This window comes from Pituophis catenifer, unplaced genomic scaffold, assembly GCF_029215685.1.
Source record: "Pituophis catenifer annectens isolate HBS135680 unplaced genomic scaffold, rPitCat1.0.hap2 SCAF_5, whole genome shotgun sequence".
NCBI classification, from domain to species: domain Eukaryota; kingdom Metazoa; phylum Chordata; class Lepidosauria; order Squamata; family Colubridae; genus Pituophis; species Pituophis catenifer.
The window spans coordinates 70792541-70815651 of record NW_027256885.1 but is presented as its reverse complement, the minus strand read 5'-3'; positions in this window follow the sequence as shown (position 1 = coordinate 70815651).

Genomic DNA, 23111 nt, shown 5'->3' with positions numbered 1-23111 from the left:
ATAAAAAAACGCAGTGACAATACTGAGTGCCAATCATTTCCCTCTGTAACTGGATCAGTGTCCCTCTTCCGCTTTCCCAGCAGTCTTATTCACTCAGTCGAAGGTATCATACCCGAGTGCCTTCACTGTGTTTAATTATCAATATTTACCAATTTATTTTCTCTTTTTGGTGTGGACTACGTCGTCTATTGTATTCTGTCTGTGAGTGAGTGAGTGAGTGAGTTTGCCGGGGCTCCGGCAGCCGCTCGTGTTTGTGTGTTTTTATTTTCAAGTGGGGGGGGGGGGGGAAACGCTTCGAGTGTGTTCTCCCCTGCAGCCTCAAGCCGCGGGAGCAAGGCTGGTTCACTGGCGTGCCGGTTGAGCCTCCTTCTCCCTCGTAGTCCTCACTGTGGGGTTTTTTTTTCCCCTTTTTGAGCGGCTTTGGAGTCCCTGCCGGCTGGCATACTCTCGGTGCTTGGAGGACGCTTCGAGGCGGTTTCTAAAGGCCCCTTTGGTGTTTGCTGGCTTAAAGAGATATCGCCCCTTTTTTCGCCTCTTTAGAGTTTGTCTGGGCGTTGGTGCTTTGGAGCCTGCTGGCTGCTGCTGCCTGATTGGCGTGAGGGGATCGTTCTCACGTCCACCATTTTACCGCCTTTTTGCTGCCCGCCATTTTATTGGCAATTTCGGCACGCTTTTCTTCTACCCCCTGGGCTTTGGTTCTCAAGGGCGGTAGCGAAGCGTTTTGGCTTTGGACGCTGTCCATACTGTCGTGCCTCCTGAGCTCATAATGTCTGCCTGCCATTAAGGGAAGTACTATACTTTATTTATTCTGACTGTCCTTGCAGGGGTGGCGTAAAAAAAAACAGAAAAAGATTATCTGTAATAGGATTGATTGATTGGTCTAGCCTTTAATCTTCATACCTCACTATGGAGGACATTGAACTATCTTCTGATTTAGAACTGGAGCCTTCCCCAACTAGAGCTCCTTCTCCAAAAACAACTAGGGGAAAAAAGGCTAAGGCTTCTAAGGCCACCAAAACTCTACCTGCAGTAGATAAGGAGGCCCAAAGAAGGCATAATGCCTTAGAAAAGCAATTTAATAAGGCACAACGCCAGGTGCAACAGTCCTCCTGCCCCTTAGAGCCTGTAGTGACTATTGTCCACCCCTCAGCTAGTACCATTGTTTCCTCTCAGGAGGTTGACCAGCCTGCCTGTTCCCAGTGTGCGATGGAGCCTGAGTTACAGGCACAAGCCTTGCATACTGTTTCCACTGATTTGGCTCCTCCAAGACCTGTCTCTGCAGGGGTCACAAGCCAGTCTTCTCAGCTGCCCCATATTGTGCCTGAGGCCACCTTTCCCACCGCTGCTGCTGGGTCTCAGACAGGGGAGGGTCTCAGTTACAGTCCAGTTCTGGATTTCCAGTCCCTGATATCACAAACTCTAACTCGCATTTTCCAGGCAGGTTTGCAACAAACTGCCTGTTTACTGCCTCAAGAAGGGGTAGCTGCAGCTCCTTGCCAATTGCCTCCACCTGTAATGCAACCTTCTGTCTCCTCTTATGGACATTTGCCTGAGCAGGTCCGGGAGGAGGAATATTTAGAGGACTTTGACCTTTCAGAAGATGAGGAAGCTGTTTCAGAGAAGCCGGCATTTGCAGGTTTATTTAAGCCTTCATTGTTCAAATCATTGTTGCACAAAGCCAAAATGGCCACTAACATGGACAGGGGGGTAGACCAGCCTTCTACTTCTCACACTCAGCCTGATTCCTCTGGAAATTTATTTCCTATACCTAAACCAGACTATGACTTTGTCCCTTGTCCAGACCTTTTTTCACAGGTCATACAAAAGCCATGGGAACACCCTGCTTCGTTATCAGGTCCCAATTCCTTTGACAGAAAACTGTATTGTTCAGCACCTGAACTGGATGCCTTGCTTCAATTACCGGCTGTGGATGAACCTGTTGCCAGCCTTACGTCATCCTCAGTCCTGGTTGGAGAGGTAGGAGACGGTCTCAAGATGGAGGACAAAAAGGCTGAAATGGGTTTCCGCAAGACCCACCAGGCGGCTGCCTGGGCCATTCGAGCAGCTCCTTCTGCCTCGTTTTTCAATAGGGCATCACTTGTCTGGTTTCGCCAGCTTCGGGATAGGTTGCCTCCAGAAGAAGCGCATTTGCATCAGGATGTATCCAAGATTATCGCAGCAGCTGAGTATGCGGCGGACGCTTCCTTAGATGCAGCGAAATTCGCTTCGCGGGCTTTGGCGTCTACGGTGTCATCTCGTCGGCTTCTCTGGCTACGCCACTGGAGGGCTGACATGAAGTCCAAGTTGAGACTCACGGCTGCGCCCTATAAAGGTTCTTCCCTCTTTGGGGCATCTCTGGACTCTGTATTGGTGGAAGGAAGAGACAAAAAGGTTTTGCCTTCTGCCTTTAGACGCTTGGATCGCAGGTACTCACCTTATTCCAGACAACCATTTTGTTGGACCTGGGCTCCAGTGGTTCCTCTTTTCAACGAGCAACACCCTTCACCTATTCTGCTTCAGACCGTTCTTCCTTTCGTGGCCGTGGCAGGCGTCCAGCCAGTTTCAAGCGTCCTTTCAGGGGTTCCTTCTCCCGTCAATCCCGTGGAGGCAAGTGACTCTCCGGCTCTGGTTCCCATTGGGGGTAAGCTCCAGTCATTCTACCACCAATGGGAACTCACCACATCGGATGCTTGGATTCTTCGCACTGTCACCACAGGTCTCACCTTGGAATTCACCTCTCCTCCACCAAACCGTTACCTGCAGTGTCCTATGCCGGTTCAGCTGGTCAAACGGCGTCTCATGAACCTCGAGATCCAGCATCTCTTACGGATCGAGGCTATAGAGCCGGTCCCGGAAGACCAGGTATGGACCGGGTATTATTCCATCTTGTTTCTCGTTCCAAAGAGTTCGGGGGCCTAGAGGGGTATTCTGAATTTAAAACAACTCAACCTCCACGTGCTGTATCGCCGTTTCAAGATGCACTCTCTCAAGTCTCTTCTCGGCTGCATCCGACAAGGGGATTTCATGCAATCCATAGACCTGAAGGAGGCATATCTTCATGTGCCCATCCACCCGGCGCACAGGCAATTCCTGCGGTTTGCCTTTGCAGGTCGTCATTTTCAATACAAAGCGATGCCCTTCGGCCTCTCGTCAGCACCGCGCACTTTCACAAAGATCTTGGCAGCGTTGGAGGCGTCCCTCAGAGAGTTGCCGGTTCGCCTAGTTTGTTATCTGGACGATATTTTGATCCTTTCATCTACGACCAGTCAGGCAGTCCAGGACAGGCATCTGGTGATTGAGGCCTTGCAGACCCACGGCTTCACACTCAATCTGGACAAGAGTCATCTTTGCCCAACGACCCGCATCTTACATCTGGGGGCAATAATAGATTTGGTTCAAGGTCTAGTTTTCCTGTCTCCAGACCGTCAGTTCAGCATTTGAGATCTGGTGACTCAGGTTTTGGCTCAAAACAAGGTTCCGCTCCTTCTGCTTTCTCAATTGCTCAGCAAGCTCATTTCTTGCATTGCCATTGTGCCGTGGGCACGCCTCCACTTGCGCCAACTACAATGGTTCCTCCTTCCATTTCAGAAGCAAGGAGAGTCTCTCCTCAATGTGACAGTTCCAGCTCGGGTGCGTCTGTCTCTGCGTTGTTGGCTTTCCCCAGCTCTTCGGAGAGGCTCCCTCTTTTTGGAACCAGAACGGATAACTTTGACCATGGGTGCCAGTCTCACTGGTTGGGGGACCCATCTACAATCTCAGTTGGCGCAGGGCACCTGGACCCCTTTAGAGAAACTTCATCGAATCAACTGGCTGGAGTTGCGAGCAGTGCGTCTGGCATTGGCCCATTTCCACAGGCTAGTGTTCCAAAAGCACGTTCTGATATTGACAGACAACATGGCCACCAAGGCCCATATCAACCGTCAGGGGGGGACCCGCTCCTTCCCATTGATGGCAGAGACAGAGCTGCTGATGTCGTGGGCGGAGAGGCATGTGCTCTCACTGAAGGCGGAACACATTTCCGGGACCAGCAATCTGGAAGCGGACTGGCTCAGTCGGGGTCAATTGGACCAGTCAGAATGGAAGTTACACCCTCGCCTGTTTCAAGCCCTGTCTCTCCGGTTCGGGTCTCCAGTTCTGGACCTGTTTGCCACGCCTCAATACGCTCAGGTAAAAAGGTTTTTTTCTCGCTTTCCAACGCAGGGCGCAGGTGGTTACAACGCTCTTCGGACTCCTTGGCCTCGGGGGCTTCTTTACGCTTTTCCCCCGGTCCCGATCATTCCCAACATGATTCGGAAGCTGATGGCGGAACAGGCGGATCTCATCCTGGTTGCTCCTTATTGGCCTCGTTGGGCATGGTTCGCCGATCTGATGTCCCTGTCAATCGCACCTCCATGGCAGATTTCTCCCGACCAGATATCTCTGAGTCAAGGTGCAGTGCAACATCCGGATCCAGAGCGATTCCGGTTGACCGTTTGGCGCTTGAAAGGATCCGCTTGGCCAAGGGTCACCTGTCCAGCGAAGTGATCTCCATCATTCAAGCGGCCAGACGTCCCTCAACTGTGCGTATTTACAATGCTTCTTGGAATGCATTTGCCAGGTGGTGTGTCTCAACTCATGTCGACCCAACATCAGCAACTGTTCCCGATGTTCTTCAGTTTCTTCATTCGGGCTTCAGCAAAGGGCTTACGCCTTCAATGCTTTGACAACAAGTGGCGGCTCTATCTACTGTTCTTCTAGGTGACAACCAACAGCCTTTGTCTCATGACCTCAGGATACGGGCTTTTCTTCAAGGTGTAACTAATTTACGTCCTCCAGTGATACACCGTTATCCGACATGGGACCTTACTCTGGTACTTCAAGCATTGACTACGTCTCCCTTTGAACCTCTGCATTCCGTCAGCCTGCGCTACCTTACCTTAAAAATGGCCTTCTTGCTGGCGATTACATCGGCCCGCAGGGTGTCTGAGATTGCTGCCTTTTCCATTCAACAAGACTTGTACATCTTTTATCCAGACCGGGTGGTACTCCATTTAGATCCAGCCTTTGTACCTAAGATTAACTCACAATTTCATAGAGCTCAGGAGGTTGTCCTGCCAAATTTTTGCCCAGATCCGCATCATCCGTTAGAAACCAGATGGCATAATTTGGACATGCGTCGGGCATTAAAGCGCTATATCAGCAGGACTGCTTCTTTTCGGAAAACTGAGGCCTTATTAGTTTCCTTCATTCCATCGTCCATGGGGCAGAAGGTTTCGGCTGCAACGGTGGGCCGTTGGCTTAAGGCCTGCATTTCTAAAGTGTACGAATTGAGGGGTGGTCCAGTTCCTGCCAGGATTTTGCCCCATTCCACACGGACTGCCGCTACATCGGCTGCCTGGGCTACTCAGGCTTCCATAGATGATATTTGTAGGGCAGCAACTTGGTCTTCCCTTTCCTCATTTGTTAGGCATTACCGCTTGGATGCTTATGCTTCGGCTGATGCCGCCTTCGGCCGACGTGTTTTACAATCAGTAATATCCTCCCGAGGCCGGGCGATGGCTGCGGTCCCGCCCTGAGGAGTTGAGCTTGGGTATGTCCCAGGAGTAGGAATGTCTGAGCAGGGGTCAGGAAATTTGACGTTGCTTACCTGAACGTCCTATTTATGACCCCTGCGAAGACATTCCGGCCCGCCCATGATCTTGCCATCTCCGGGCCTCGGGCAGGGCTTTTCTTTGTTCCCTCTCTAGCTGTTCTTCCTTTTATGTGATGGGGTCGGGGCTGTCTCCGGTACCTTGGTCTGATGGTGGTTCGACTGCTGGGAAACCGGAAGAGGGACAATGATCCAGTTACAGAGGGAAATGATTGGCACTCAGTATGACCTATGGGAGTGGCTGTAACCCAGGAGTAGGAATGTCTTTGCAGGGGTCATAAATAGGACGTTCAGATAAGCAACGTCAATTCCCTCCTTCTCTGAAAGAGGCGGTGGTGAGGCCCCTCCTCAAGAAGCCTTCCCTGGACCCGGCTGTATTAGCGAACTATCATCCAGTCTCCAACCTTCACTTTGTTGCGAAGGTTGTTGAGAGTGTGGTGGCGCGACAACTTCCCCAGATGGAAAAGGGAAACTACAATATAGAATTGAAGATAAAAAGAAAATAACTCAAAAATATTATGAGCAACTCTACTCTCAAGAGAAGATTCCGGAGGAAGAGATACTAAGCTATTTGGAAAAATCAGATTTGACTAAAATATTTTATTTATTTATTTTATTTGTTTATATTTATATACCGCCCTTCTCCCGAAGGACTCGGGGCGGTGAACAGCCAACAGATAAAACACAAGAAATACAAAATTTAAAAACAGTATTAAAATCCAATTAAATTAATTTGGCCCACAATTAAAACACCCCTATATTAAAACCGATAATTAACAATTTAAGAATTAAAACAATTTAAAAGATTGTTTTATCAGGCGAACCTGATAAAAAGCCCTCCTGGTCACAGCCGTCATATGCTCTTCTAAAGACAGCCATGCATCCAGGAGGACGCCCAAGTTGCGAGCCCTCTCTGTGGGGGCCAACGACTCGCCCCCAATAGTCAGCGATGGCGCCAACTGACTATATCGGGACGCCGGAAACCACAGCCACTCGGTCTTGGACAGGTTGAGCCTGAGCCTGTTTCTCCCCATCCAGATCCGCACGGCCTCCAGGCACCGGGACATCACATCAAGGGCATCGTTGGGGTGGTCTGGGGTGGAGATGTACAGCTGAGTGTCATCAGCGTACAGATGGCACTTCACCCCGAAACCACGGATGATCTCACCCAGCGGCTTCACATAAATGTTGAACTAAAGGGGCGAGAGAACCGACCCTTGCAGCACCCCACACACAAGGCGCCTCGAGGTCGATCTCTGTCCCCGTCAACACGAACTGCGACCAGTCAGAGAGGAAGGAGAACCACCGCAGCACGGTGCCCCCTACCCCCAGCCCCTCCAATCGGTGCAGCATGATACCATGGTCGATGGTATCAAAAGCCGCTGAGAGATCTAATAGGACCAGGACAGAGGAGCAACCCCTGTCCCGAGCCCTCCAGAGATCATCAACCAACGTGACCAATGCCGTTTCCGTGCTGTACCCAGGCCTGAAGCCCAACTGGAACGGATCCAGATAGACCATTTCCTCCAGGTACCGGAGAAGCTGTCGCGCCACCACACTCTCAACAACCTTCGCCACAAAGCGAAGGTTGGAGACTGGACGATAATTCGCTAATACAGCTGGGTCCAGGGAAGGCTTAAGGAGGGGCCTCACCACCGCCTCCTTCAAGGCGGTGGGGAAGTAACCCTCGCTCAAAGAAGCATTAATAATCCCCTGGAGCCAGCCTCGTGTAACCTCCCAGGAGGCCAGCACCAACCAGGAGGGACACGGGTCCAATAAACATGTGGCCACACTAAGCCGGCCCAGAATCCTGTCCACGTCTTCGGGAGCCACTGGATCAAACTCCTCCCAGATAACATCCTCAAGGCCCGCCTCCGTCACCCCGCCTGAAACCACCCAGTCAGAGTCCAGCCCTTCCCGAATCTGAGCGATTTTGTCATGCAGATATTGCACAAAGTCCTCAGCTCTACCCTGTAAATATCAGGGTAAATATCGTTCATTCAGAACTGCGATAGTAAATAATCACCAGTAACGCACAGAGAATCAGGGTTTACTTTGGCAATGTTAAGCTCGCAATCAAAAGTAAAGTACAAGTCGGTGTTTTGGTTCAAAGTCAGCGCTGGGTGTAACCACACCACAGTGCTATTTAACAAAACTCAGCCCCTTAAATATACATCCGGTGATTATCAATCAAGCACCCCCCACTCCCTTAACAGTAACAGCTGCGAGCTCCAGAGCAGCAGGGACAGCAGAATCGGAGAGCCCGGCAACGTCATCAATCATCGCTATCCAGGAACTGATTGTGTGTTCGCTGCGGCTGCTTATCTCCGCTCCTTCGTCTCCCTTCCCCCCCATCGATGGCGAGCTCCGGTAGGACTCGACAGGAATGCTAGAAGAACGAATAACAATGATGGAAGTAACAGAAGCAATAAAAAGACAAAAAAGTGGGAAAGCACCAGGACCAGATGGTTTACCAGCGAAGTTATATAAAACATTACAAGAGGTAAAATCTTAACAGGTTCTGATGACTATGTAATTAAAAAATTGTATGGTTACTTATTAGAGGTAAAAATGGAAGAACAACAAGTTAAAGAAACAATGATTGCATGGGGGAAAAATTTTGGTTATGGGATTGATTTAGAGAAATGGCAAAAATTGTGGTTGCAAAATTATAAAATGACAATGTCAACAGCATACATGGAAAATTTGTACACAATGTTTTATAGGTGGCATCTACCCCCGGTGAGAATAGCCAGAATGTTCAAGAACAAATCGGAAAAGTGTTGGAAATGTCATCAGATACTGGGCTCATATTACCATATGTGGTGGACATGTGTAGAAGTTAAAAGATACTGGACTAAAATCCACACATGTCTGGAAAAAATGACAAGAAAACACATAGACTTTAAACCAGAGATTTATTTATTAGGGATTGTGCCAGAAATATACAATAGAGAATTGAAATATTTGATTGTGAATGTATTAACAGCGGCTAGAATTGTGTTTGCTAAAAATTGGAAAAATGAGAAAATGCCAACACAAGATGAAGTTATTAAGAAAATCATGGAATGTGCTGAAATGAGTAAATTGACATTCGAAATCAGAGAACAAGAAGATAAACAATATTATAAGATATGGGATTTATTTTATCAATGGTTAGATAATAAAACATGGAAATGAAAGGACTTCCGGTTGGCTCCGCCGGCGTCGTGGACGGTCTCCCCGGACCGCCAGCCCCGCGATTCCGTTAAAACCGCTTTGACAGCGTCAAGCAGCTGTCTGGCGGCTTGAAAACCTCTCCATCGGGAGAAGAAGGAGAGGAGAGCTGGTGGGTGAGGGTAGAGCTCCCTGTAAGACTTCTGGAATAACTCCAGAGGCTTGGAGGGTGAGAGCTCCCCGTTCAGCCCACTGAAGCTCCGGATCCGGGACGACTCTGTTTTAAACAGAGCCAGACGTCGTGACCAACTCTGCAGCCAAAAGTGAGTTTGATTGAAAGCAAGCGCATACAGAGCGGAAACAGGAGAACAAGCATTTACAAGCTACAGTGCTTAACTCCGGGGTTACATTGTTTCTAATTGAATTTCTTTGAGCTGGAGGCTGGAAGATGGTGCCTTTGTTGTGGGCGTGAGAGTGAAAGTTAAAAACGAAAGTGCCTATTGAGAACTTTGCGCTCTGAGAGTGGATTAAAGCTGCTGGGAATTGAGAGTTTGTGGAGAAAAGACTATTTTGCCTGATAATGCTTTTTAACATTTGTATTATATGTTTTTCTCTGGCTGTTCACCGCCCTGAGTCCTTCGGGAGTAGGGCGGTATACAAATTCAATAAATAATAATAATAATAATAATAATAATAATAATAATAATAAATAATAATAATAATAATAATAATAATAATAATAATAATAATAATAATAATAAACTATAAACTATAAACTTTTGAAAGCTGTTCAAGGGATTTGCAGCTGTGAAAGGAAAAAAGACTTTTAAAATAAAGATGGCTTCTAAACAAGTTAAGCCAGGAGTTTCTAAAAGTGGAGGAGGTTCCCCAGTAGTGTCAGTAGTGACACAGAAAGCACAACTTCCGGCTGATTCACAGAGTCAGGAGGCTTCTTTTAATGAACTTAAAGAATTTATAAAAGAAGCCATGAATAATCAAACTGCAGCTATGAATAACCAAACAGTAATTATGGAAGGAAAGTTAAAAAAATTTGAAGAGGATATAAAGTCAATTAAAGATGTTGTTGAAGAAAAGCATGATGAAATAAGAGATGACATTGTTCTTGCAGTTTCAGGATTGGCAAAACTCCTTGTTCAGCTGGATGAGAGAGTAGAAGAAATCAATGAAGCTAATCTGAATTTGGAAAATAAAGTGGGAGACATTATGTCTAAAACAGAGAAGGTGGATGATGAATTGGTTATGTTACAATATAGATCTATGGAATTTGCCCTGAGATTGAGAGGCCTGAAAGAAAATAGCCGGGAAAACTTAAAGGATATTTGTGCAGAAGCTATGGCAGGGCTAATCAAAGTAAATCCAGAAGATGTGGCAATCCGAATTGATAAAATTTACAGGGTTAATTCTTGGGTGGCAAGACAAAGGCAGTTACCAAGAGATGTGGTGATCTATTTTACAACCAGGAGGATTAGAAATGACATCTTACAAGCTTCCTACAAGAATAAGGTTCAAGTGGCTGGACAAGAAGTGGTGGTTTTGAAAGAGATCCCCCCAAAAATGTTAAGAAGCAGAAAGGACTTTGGCTTTCTGGTAAATGAACTGAGAAACCAACAAGTGCAGTACAGATGGGATGTTCCAACTGGTTTAATAGTAAATTATGGTGGAGAAAGATACCGTTTGGAAGGCAAAAGATTTCTATGTTAATGTGTTAAAGGCTGGGCACCCACCTTCACCGGGGGGGTGGGGGGCAGAAAGAAAATGGAGATGTTACAACAAGGGAAAGATGGAAAGCAGATACAAACCTATGATGAAGCTGCAGCTGGAGGAATTATTATGGAAGAAGATTTAGAGCTTGGGGGCCCACCCCCAACTTTGGAACCACTCAAGAAGACAGAGGAACCAAGAGAACAACGATTGACACGAGCAACCTATAAACGTCAAGAACAACAGCTAAAAGTGCAACAACCACAAGAGTCATCTCAAGAAGTTAAAAAAAACAGAAGCGGGGGGGGGGGGCTAGGCTGAAGAGTAAGATGGAGGAGGATATTCAGCTGATGCTTTTGAAGCTTCGAAGGGCCAAAGATGGCAACTAAATTCCTATCCTGGAATGTTAATGTTTTAAATTCACCACAAAAAAGAAAGGAAGTATTTCACTACTTGAAACAATTTAACAATGATGTTATTTGCTTGCAAGAAACACATATTAGATTATCAGACCAAAAATATTTGATAAATTCAAGATTAGGTACACATTTTGTGGCATCAGCATCAGAGAAGAAAAATGGGTTAGTTATATATGTAAAGAAAGGATTATCAGCTAATTTAATTGAGGCAGATATCCAAGGAAGATTTATTTATTTATTAACTCAGAGTGGAAAGATGCTTTTAATTGGAATATATGCACCTAATCAACAACAAGAAAAATTTTATAATTTTTTACACACTAAAATAATACAATGGGATTATAAATCTTTCATATTAATGGGTGATTGGAATGGAGTAATAGATACACAAAGATAAAAAAAAGTCTATCAAAGATTTCAACACGTGCGAAATTACCTAAATCTTTTTTTGATATGATGGAAGATATGGAACTGAGAGATATTTGGAGAGAACGGAATGCTGAGGAAAGAGATTTTACATTTTTTTCCGATAGACATCAATCCTTTCCAGGATTGATTTTATACTAATTACAAATGATTTTTTCTCTAGGGTGAAGAAGACGAAGATATGTCCAAGAACTTTAACTGATCATAGTCCGGTCTGGGTGGAATTGGAACAGGAGAGGGGAGAAAGGAGGTCTTGGAGGTTAAATGAAAATTTATTTAGATATGAAGAAAATGTGAATGAGCTTAAAAAACAAATGAAAGAATTTTTTGCTATTAATATGCATAAGGGTACTTCTATGGAAATGGTATGGGACGCAAGTAAGGCCTACATGAGGGGAGCTTTAATACATATGAATAATAAACATAGATTAAAACAACAAAAGAAGCGGAAAGAGATAGAGGAAGAAATAAAAAAGAAAGAACAATTACTTATAATTAATCCAGGAGATAAGAAAGTAAAAGAAACAATAAAAATATTACGAGAGCAATTCAATATGTTAATGGCTGATCAAGTGGCAACTAGTTTACAATATGCTAAACACAATACATTTTGTAATGCTAATAAACCAGGCAGGTGGTTGGCTTATGTGTTGAGGAAATGGGCGTTGGTCTTACCTGATACGCCCTTTCTAGCTCACTAGGAAACGCCAGTCACACTTGGGAGGTGACTTGTCCAGTATCCACATGACCGAGTCTGCCAGTCAAATTAAGCCCCACCTCTTCCTGTATCCAGTTTGAGACTAGGGCTTAGGCAGACTGTCGTGTCTGTAAAAGATAAAAGAGAAGTAAGAAGTCCCCAGGACCCCCCCCCCCCCAACAGCCAAAGCCCAGCACGAGAGGTGCCGGACTAACAGGGAGGGGGTGACTGGTGTTTCCTAGTGAGCTAGAAAGGGCGTATCAGGTAAGACCAACGCCCATTCTCAGTCACGGAGGAAACGCCGGTCACACTTGGGATATACCAAAGCCCAGGTACCTATTGGGAGGGAGAAGGCCGACTCCACTCGTTGTCCTGGATGCAGACCCTCTGAAGGACTCATCTCCCAAAGGAAGCTTCCGCAGAGGCATAAACATCCAACCGATAATGTCGGATAAATGGAGATGGTGAAGTCCAAGTGGCAGCGCGGCAAACCTCTTCAAGAGAAGCCTGGGTAGACCAGGCAGCTGAAGTAGCTGCGCTCCTGGTAGAATGAGCAGTAATGCCGTGGGGCACAGGTAGAGACTGAGTCTCGTAAGCCAAAGCAATAGATGCCCTGAGCCAACAACCCAGAGTAGTGGAGGTGACCTTTAAACCCATGGATTGAGGTTGGAAGGATACAAATAAGGCCTCAGAACGACGAAAGGAAGAAGTCCTGGAGATATAAACCTTGAGGGCCCGACGAACATCCAGCTTGTGCCAAACCTTCTCTAGCCGATGACGAGGCGAAGGGCAGAAGTTGGGTAGAATGATCTCTTGAGAACGATGAAAAGCCAAATTGATCTTAGGGATGAAGGTTGGATCTAAATGGAGGACCACTCTATCAGTATGAACAATGCAGAGATCCTGACGAATTGAGAGAGTGGCCAACTCAGAGATTCTCCGTGCCGAGGTTATCGCAATGAGAAAGGCCACCTTAAAAGACAGAAATTTCAAGGAGACCTCCCGAAGAGGTTCGAAAGGAGGCCTAGTGAGGGACAAGAGCACCTTGTTGAGGTCCCAGGTTGGAAAACGACGGATGGCAGGAGGACGTAGATTGGAAGCACCTCTGAGGAAAGAACGAATTAGAGGATGAGTAGAAACCGTTTCCGAGACACCGCAGGTGAGAATAGAGGAAATGGCAGAGACCTGCCTCCTGAGAGTATTGGGAGAAAGACCCGACTTGAATCCATCTTGTAGAAAGCACAGAATATCATTGATGGAAGCCGCAGTGGGCAGAACCATCCTGTGGCGACACCAAGCAGAGAAGGCCATCCAGGTGGCATTGTAGATACGGTTGGTTGACTCATGACGAGAAGCCTGGATAGTAGAAATTACCTCCGAAGGGACCCTCGCCTTGGACAGGAGGAACCGCTCAACCTCCAAGCGGTTAGCCGGAACCACTGAGGATTGGGATGTTCTAGCCGGCCCTGCCACAGAGATATTCTGTCTTCCGGAATCTGCCAATGAGGTGCCACGGACAGCACCACCAGATCTGCAAACCACGGGTGTCGGGGCCAGTAGGGAGCCAGAAGAACCAGCTCGGCCCGTTCCAGCAACAGCTTCCTTACGACCCTGGAGATGAGGGGAAAAGGTGGGAAAGCATAAAGAAGAAGACCACAAGGCCACGGGCTGATCAGGGCGTCCATGGCTTCCGCTCCCTGGGTAGGAAACTTCGTGAAGAACCTCGGGAGCTGGTGGTTGGATCCGGACGCAAAGAGATCCACCTCTGGAAGACCGAAGCATGTTGCAATGTCCTGGAACAGAAGTGGATGGAGACTCCACTCCGTCTGGTCCAACGTGGAGCGACTGAGGGCATCCGCCCGGACATTCGAGGTCCCCAATATGTGGGTGGTGTGGATGGAAGCCAAATGAATCTCTGCCCACCTGACCAGACGGGAGGCCTCCTGCATGAGAACCCTGGAGCGAGTCCCACCTTGCCTGTTGATGTGGGCCTTGGCCGCTACGTTGTCCGTCAGTATCAAGACATCCCGACCCCGAAGGTGGGAGGCAAAGTGGCGAAGGGCCCGGTAGATCGCTCTGAGCTCCAGAATGTTGATGTGAAGACCTCTCTCCTGGAGGGACCACTGTCCCTGAGCCAGATGATCCCCCAGGTGCACCCCCCATCCGAAGAGACTTGAGTCCGTGGTGATGCTGACCCGCTGAGGATCTCTGAAGAGGCAACCTTTTGCTACAGCCGGCGAGGTCCACCAATTCAAGGACCGAAGGACTGCCGGAGGCAGGGAGACTCGAGCCGGTGATGTGCTCCTGCGGGACCGTTGAAATGGAAGCAGAAACCACTGAAGGTCCCAGCTGTGAAGACAAAACCAGGGAGTGATGCCAAAGGCCAAAACCATCTTCCCCAATAATCGTGAAAGGCCCAGAAGAGAAAATGAATGGGAAGTCCTAACCCGACTAGCTAACTCAACAATGCTGTCCTGACGTTCCTGCGTAAGGGAAACCTGAAGTCCCACAGTGTCAATAACTGCACCTAAATGCTGAATGCAAGTGGAGGGAGCCAAATTGCTTTTTGAACGATTAACCAAAAAACCATGAGACTGCAAGGTCTGAAGGGTAATCTGGACATCCTTGTTACCCAGGGCCTCTGAACTAGATAATTTAAGAATATCGTCTAAGTAAAACAAAATCCTAACAGGAAAGGATCTCATATGGCCCGTAAGGGAAGCCATGATCTTCGTGAAAACTCTAGGAGCCGAAGAGAGACCAAAGGGAAGGGCACTATACTGATAATGCCTCCCCTGATAACAAAAACGAAGAAATTTTCGGTGTTCAGGAAAAATAGGCACATGGAGATAGGCTTCCGTCAAATCGATGGAAGACAAAAAATCACCCTGATGGATGGAGAGGAGAATGGTTTGGAGGGATTCCATCTTGAACCGGCGATAGATTACATGTCTGTTCAAGGATTTAAGATTCAATATGTCCCTCCAGCCTCCAGAAGCCTTAGGAACTAAAAATAAATGGGAATAAAATCCCTGACGGATCTCCGCCTGGGGAACCCTTTGGATAGCCCTAATATCTAAAAGGTGTTGTATAGCCTCTTCCAGCAGAACCCTCTTGTTCCTGACACGGGAAACTGGGCACTTGACAAACAAATTTGGGGGAACAGAAGAGAATTCAAGGGTTAAGCCAAATCTAATTGTGCGCCTAATCCAGGGGTCTGAAACTGAAAAATCCCACTGGTCAGCAAAAAACGCTAACCGACCCCCAATTATGGAATCAGGGACCGGAGTGGGAGAACTAACGGGAACTGCGGAATGGACAACCTCTACCTCCTCTAAAAGGCCTGCGGGAAGCGAAATGGGACCCCTACCTGACCTGGAATTCCTGTTGTTGTCCACCTCTGGGTTGTGAGGAACGTTGAGGTCTGGATTGGAACGTAGAGTAGTCAGAGCAAAAGGAGTGAGAGCAAAAGGAACTCTGCTGACGAAAATCAGACCTCCGTAGTAAGGAAGGAAGAACCTTGAGGTGATCCTTTGTCTCGATGAGAAGAGGATCCAAAGCTGAGCCGAAGAGCTTGTCTCCCAAGAAGGGAGCTGAAGCGAGCCTCCACTTGTTTCTGGCATCCACTTGTCACTGCCGAAGCCATAGAAGTCGGCGAGATGTCACAGAAGATCCGATAGCCTTTGCTGAAAACTTGGCCGCGTTCAGAGTTGCATCAGCAGAAAACTCAACAGTTGCCAGGATCTTATTAATGTCCTGGTGGGATCGGACATCAGAAGCAGGCAACCGTTCCTGTAGTTGACGAAGTCAAAGTATGGAAGCCCTGTTAAAAAAGGAAGCTGCAGAAGAAGCCTGGATAGACCAAGCCGAAGCCTGGTGATCTTTGATCAAGGAACGTTCAGCCTTCTTGTCTTCAGGACGAAGAGACTCCTCTGATGGACCAGTAATAGGAGAAGATGAAGACAGCGCAACCACAGGTGTATCTACAGAAGGAACTTGGAGAATATTAGCAAATTCTGAAGCCATATTGTAAAACATTTTATCTAGACCATTAGGAATAGGACCAGTGCTAGGAGAGGACCATTGTCTTTGGACATCAGAAAACAGCTTGGGAGCTGGGACAACCTCTGCACGAATGGAAGGCTCCTGAAATAAGGAAGATGAAGAAGGATGCTGTGAAGAAGACGAAGAAGACGCCTCCTTTGGAGCCGAAGAAGATGAACATCCCAGGCCAGTAACATTTTGAGCTTTATACAACAGAGATTTAAATAACTGAGGCTTAAAGAGCCCAACAAAAGAAGGTTGGTCTGGTTCTAGACCTTCATCTTCAGAAAGATCTTGGTCCAGGGCAATCTCACCTTCTGAAAGCGAACCTTGACTCACATTGTCCTGGGGATCCTCTCTGGCTTCACAATCCACTGTCTCAGCAACAGCCTGGGCCCTCACTGAGCGACTCTGCTGACTCACATAACTGGAAACCTCAGAGGAGGCTCTTTGTTGTAGGCCTTCAGCAATTCCCTGCCTGATTGATGAAGAAATAAGATCTGCCAAGGCAGGAGTTAGAATCAGGGAAGCCTCAGCCCCTTGCCTCTCAGGTGGAGCTGGAACCTCAGGGTTTCTTGCCTGGAGGAGGCCTGAACAGACACACTGGGAGAATGAGGCCTATCAGTTGGAAATACAGAAGAAGCATCAACAGCCAAGTTTTCACCTTGAGTAGAATGATCTGGAGAAAAATCCTGTTCTATTTGAATCTGAGAAGGAGAAATGGCCACATTGGAAGTGGGAAGGGCAGAGGATTTGGGGGGCCCCACAGCAGGAGAGGAAACTTTGGAGGCCTCAGAAGCAGTCTTCTGAAAGGCCTTTTCCATGGCCTTATGCCTCCTGGACTCTTCCCTAGATGATGCAGAAGGATTAGCACTCTTAGAATGAGAGGATCTGGTAGAAACTCTGGGAACCTTGGAAGGACCAGGATCCCCTGAAGATCCTTCTCTAGGATCAGAAGTGTGGCCTCTCTTTCCTTTGGCCTGGGATTTATTGCTCCTAGCATCCGCCATTTTGGAGCTGTAAAACGTTCCTTTTTCTTTCTTGGGAAGTTAATGCCAAATGGGGAATAACCACCCTCCAACACACACACCCAGGGTATTATTGGTGGTTCAGGTAACTCACTGCACCAGGAATAAAGCTGGAAAGCTGCCAGAAGTCAGGATTGCCGAACAGGAGCTCAGAAATAGCCGCTAGCCAAAGGGCGTTAAAACGTGGCAAAATGGAGTGCGGAAAAGCCTCGCGCCAAAGAATTGCAGCCAACAGTGCTCAAACAGAAGGAGGAGGCCAGGAAACCTTCCCAAATGGCCCAAAAGGACAAAATAAGGCTGCCTGTAAGCGCGGCGGTGCTTCTGCACGTGTGCGCTACTTCGGGGCTGCTCGCTGCCGTCCGAATGCTTCCTGCGCTTCCCAGCTGATTTTAAAGAAATTTACTGCCGCTCCGATCGAAATAGAGAAAATAGCCAAAAAAGCGGTACCCCAAATAGTCAATTTTAGTCTGGTGGAATTCACATTTTGACAACTTAGCATACAGCTCAGCAGCTCTAAGTTTTTTCAGGACAGCCCTCACCAGTTTTACGTGGTCGTCCATGGTCTCGGTGTAAATAAGAATGTCATCCAGGTAGACCAGGACCCCCCTTTAGAGGTGCTCATGCAGTACCTCATTGATCAGTTGCATGAATACTGCTGGGGCCCCTTGTAATCCGAAAGGGAGCACCCTAAACTGGAAACATCCCAGCGGGCAATTGAAAGCAGTTTTCAATTCATCACCTTCCTTAATCTGAACTCTGTAATAAGCCTCCCGTAAATCCAGCTTAGTAAAAAAATCTTCCCTTTGGCCAGGTGGGCTACCATGTCTTTCATGAGGGGTAGGGGGTAGACATTTTCCACACAAATGGTGTTTAAATTCTTATAGTCAACGCACAGACGAAGAGACCCATCTTTCTTCTCCCGGAATAGCACTGGGGGGGCTACTCACGGCCTAGCCGGTTGGATGAAGCCGCGTTTTAGGTTTTTATCAATAAAGTCTCATAGCTCCCCCAGCTCCCGGTGGGTCATCGGGTAATTTATGGTTTAGGGAGTTTCACCCCTGGATTTCTATACTACAGTCGGTAGCCCGATGGGGGGGCAGCACATCTGACGCCTTCTCACTAAACGCCTCCCGGAGGTCCCAGTACTCTTTTGGGATTTTTTCTTCCGCCACAATGTGTTCCGTTGAGGCCGCCGCCAACTCACTCGCCGCTTTGGCCACGCAATAGGGGCTCCCCCCTCTCTTCCCTTGCTGGCTAGAGCAGATGTGCAACACGCCTGTCCTCCAATTTACGTGCAGGTTCCATTTTCGGAGCCACGGCAGTCCAAGTAGAAGGGGTTGTTCCATTCCAGGGGCCACAATAAAGCTCAGTTTCTTGGTGATCCCCCATCCACATCTCATCTGGTTCAGTTACAAAATGGGCTGCCTCCCCCCCCCAGCTGCTGACCCGTCTAGCTGACAGAATGCAATGGGCCTTTTCATCGTTCTTAGTCTTAGACCCATCTTTTCCACGATCTCAGGGTTGATGACACACCTCGTGCACCCCGAATCTAGGAGGGCTAGCATCTTCCCATGGGCCCCGGTAGATGGTACCTTTAGTTCCACCGGGATGGTCATGGGTCCCCCACTCTGACCTACCATGAGGTCCTCGTCGGAATCAGTTTCGGTTTCGCTGTCATCGGCAGAGGTCGGAGTTCCCAGCTCTCCCTGGTTCGGGGGAGCGAAGGGGCGTTGGTCTTACCTGAGACGCACCTTCTCGTTGGGTGGAGACAGCAGCCAGGATGGGGTGTGGTCATCTGTTAGGCCGATAGACTGAGCCCATCAAATTTGCTAAGTCCCGCCCTTGTTACCGGGCAAACCCAGCTTTTGGCGAGGACAAGAAGACAGGCTCGGCGTGTGGGACACCAAGAACAGGTTAAAGAAAAAAGACAGGTAAGAAACCAAAAAAAGGGCCAGACTGGCGAAAGAGAGGGAGGGTCTGGCTGCTGTCTCCACCCAAGGAGAAGGTGCATCTCAGGTAAGACCAACGCCCCTTCTCCATTGTGGGTGGAGACAGCAGCCAGGATGGGACATGCCAAAGATCCACGTCCCTACAGTCGGGTGGGACCAGTCTGGTCCGAAGTACCCTCCCCAGAGACAACTCGCTGTAACACCCTACGACCAAAGGCGGCATCTGCTGAAGCAAATTTGTCAAGTTTATAGTGTTGAATGAATGGAGAAGGCGATGTCCACGTAGCCGCCCTGCATATTTCGAGCAATGAGGCCTGAGTAGCCCAGGCTGCCGATGTCGCAGCGCTGCGGGTAGAATGCGCCGTCAGTCGAGATGGTCTTGGGAGAGATCGTAACTCGTATGCCTTGGATATCGTCTGCCGGATCCAACGGCCAATAGTCGATGAAGACACCTTGGAGCCCAAGGATACCGGTAGGAAAGAGACAAAGAGGGCTTCCGATTTACGGAAATCCGCCGTCCGCTTAATATAGATCCTCAGGGCCCGTCGGACATCCAAAGAGTGCCACCGTCGTTCAAGTCTGTGGTTCGGATGAGGACAAAAGTTGGGCAGGATAAGTTCCTGCATGCGATGGAAAGTGGTATTAACTTTAGGGACAAAGGTTGGGTCCAAGCGGAGAACCACACGGTCGGCATGGAACACACAGAGGTCCTCCCGGATTGAAAGAGCGGCCAATTCAGAAATGCGTCGGGCCGAGGTGATTACAACCAAAAAGGCGACTTTGCACGTCAAGAGGCGAAGGCTAATAGTGCGCAAAGGCTCGTATGGAGCTGACGTAAGGGAATTTAGAACAACCGAAAGGTCCCAAGTTGGATACCTGTGTAACACAGGAGGGGAAAGGTTTGTAGCCCCTCGCAGAAATCGACGGATTAAAGGGTGTTGTGACAAAGAGGATAAGGACCCAACGGTAAGGACCGATGAAATCGCCGCCACCTGTCTCCGCAATGTATTGGGGGACAGTCCTTTACGAAGACCTTCCCTTAAGAAAACGAGAACATCAACGATGGAGGCCTGGAGTGGATGAACCCCCGCTCGATCACACCAGGCACAGAACGACTTCCAAGTGGCCGAATAAATCCGGTCCGTAGACGGCCTTCTCGACGCCTGAATAATAGAAATCACGTCTGCAGGAACGTTGACCTCCCGAAGTGCATGCCGCTCAATCGCCAAGCGGTCAGACGGAGCCACTGTAAGACTGGATACGTCAATGTCCCTTGGGTTAAACCGTCCTGCGGTTGAGGAAGTTGCCAAGGTCGGTCTATCGACAAAGATACGAGGTCCGCAAACCAAGGTCTGCGTGGCCAATGCGGGGCCACCAGAATGATCTCCGCCTGTTCCATCAGCAACTTGCGAACTACCCGGGGAAGCAGAGAAACCGGAGGAAAGGCATATAGGAGCCCTGGGGGCCACGGGCAGCGGAGAGCATCGACGGCCTCTGCCTGAGCCGACGGGAACCGTGAGATGAATCGCGGAAGCTGAGCATTGTCTGACGTGGCAAAAAGATCGATCACCGGCATCCCGAAACGCGTCGTGATCTGGTGGAAGAGACGAGGGTTGAGACGCCACTCTGCATGGTCCAGCCGCTGACGACTGAGCCAGTCGGCTTGCAGATTGGTGACACCGGAGATGTGTTCTGCCCGCAACGAAGCCAGATGGATTTCCGACCAGAGGCCCAGCCGTAACGCTTCCGACATTAGAGAGAGAGACCGTGTGCCCCCTTGACGGTTGACATGGGCCTTCGCGGTGATATTGTCCGTGAGGACCAGAACGTGGGCGTTGGACACAAGATGGTGGAAGGTCCGAAGAGCCAGGTAGATCGCTCGCAATTCCAACCAGTTGATGGAGTGACGGGATTCGACGGAGGTCCAGACACCTTGAGCCAAGTGACCCCGACAATGAGCACCCCAGCCCTGGAGACTGGCATCTGTTGTCACCACCACTCTCTGTGGATCAAAGAAAAAACAACCTCGGGAAAGTGCTGGAGACCACCACCACCTTAAGGACCTAATTACCTTCCTAGGGACAGAAACCTTCATAGGAGAGGTACCTCTACCCGCTTTTTGTAGAGGCAACAGGAACCACTGAAGTTCCCTCGAGTGTAACTGGGCCCAAGGAACTATTGAAATGGCGGAAATCATCTTGCCCAGGAGTTGGGACAATAGCAGGGGAGAGGAAGATGGAGCTCGTTCAACTTTGGAGACAAGGGATCTCAAACTCTCCTGCCTCTCGATCGAAAGGAAAACTCTCCCCGTAACGGAATCTATCAGGGCCCCCAAGTGAACCAGATTAGTAGAAGGGACTAACTGGCTCTTCTCCAAGTTAACTGAGAACCCATGAGTAGCAAGGGCATGGAGAGTGGATTGCAGATCGGAGGCAGCTTGTTGAGGAGTAGAAGACAAAATCAGGATATCGTCCAGATAACATTGTAGACGAATAGATTTAGCCCTAAGGGAAGCTGCCAGGGCAGCCAGTACCTTGGTGAAGGTACGAGGAGCCGAGGAAAGGCCAAAGGGCATGGCCCGATACTGAAAATGGCGCCCCCTGTAACAGAACCTAAGGAACTTCCTATGAGAGGGAAGGATGGGGATGTGGAGATAGGCCTCGGTGAGGTCTATAGAAGAGAGGAGATCGCCCCTCCTGACACCGTCCAGGATAGATTTCAGTGAGTGCATCTTAAACTTCCGGTATAGGACGTACCGGTTGAGTCGCTTAAGGTCCAGAATAGGTCTCCACCCCCCCGAGGACTTGGGAACGAGGAAGACATGGGAGTAGAATCCCGTGCCCCGTTCACACAAAGGCACAGGTTGAATAGCCCTGATTGATAGTAGGTGCTGAACCGCCGAATCCATAAGGAACCGTTTCTGGATATCATTAGAAAGCGGACAGCACACAAAGGACTCCAGAGGAGGGTAAAGAAATTCAATGGCCAACCCAGATCTTAAGGTGGCCAGGACCCATTTATCCGAAGTGGAGCCCTCCCAGACAGGGGCGAAAAGAGCCAATCTTCCCCCTATGGGAGGGTCCGGGATGCACTTAGCGACGGCGCCCGGAGAAACGACCCCCTCCCCCCCCGAAAGGGCCGTTTGGGAGCAAAATTCCTACCTCTGGAAGGTCTGTCCTGACCGCCCCGTTGTCTAGGTTGGAAAATCCCTTGTGACCTAGGGAGAGAAGGGGAGAAGGAAGATCCTTCATACGGGCGAGATTGGGGGCGAGGAGTGTACGGGCGGAACCTGGAATCCCCCCTGCGAAAGACAACTGGGAGGAATTTCTTCTTATCCTTTGTCTCGGAGAGGAAAGGATCCAGAGAGTCCCTGAATAGTTTGGAGCCCGCGAAAGGAACAGATGCCAGGCGCCATTTATGCCTAGCGTCGGCCTGCCAGTGGCGTAACCAAACTAATTGACGCACAGTAACCGAAGACGCTAGAGACTTGGCCGCAAAGCGAGCGGCGTTCAGAGTAGCGTCCGCCGAAAACTGTGTGGCAGCAATAATCTTGCTTAAATCCTGTCGTACTCGAACGTCCTCCGTAGGCAACGACTCCTGCAAATGTTGAAGCCATAAAAGAGTTGTTCGATTAAAAAAGGAGGCAGTAGAAGCTGCTCGGATGGCCCATGAAGCACCTTGGTGAGCTCATTGGAGCACGTGTTCAGCCCGGCGTTCCTCCGGACGAAGGCCTTCCTCAGGATCACCGGGAACCGCTGAGTGAGGTAAGAGGGCCGCCACGGGAGCGTCCACAGACGGGACCTGGAGGAGAGAATCTAAGTCCGGAGCAATACTGAAATTCCGTCGATCCGCTGCCGTAGGTGCCGGAGCAGAACCCGGTGAAGACCACTGTTTCTTGATAACATCGAGAAACAAAGGGGGAGTAGAAATGGTATCTACAGTCCTAGCTGGCTTGGCGAAGAGAGGGCTTAAGGGTCCCTTAGATGCAGAAGCAGAAACCGGTAGCGGTGAAGGGGAGCTAAGCTGGGCCGTAGCAATAGC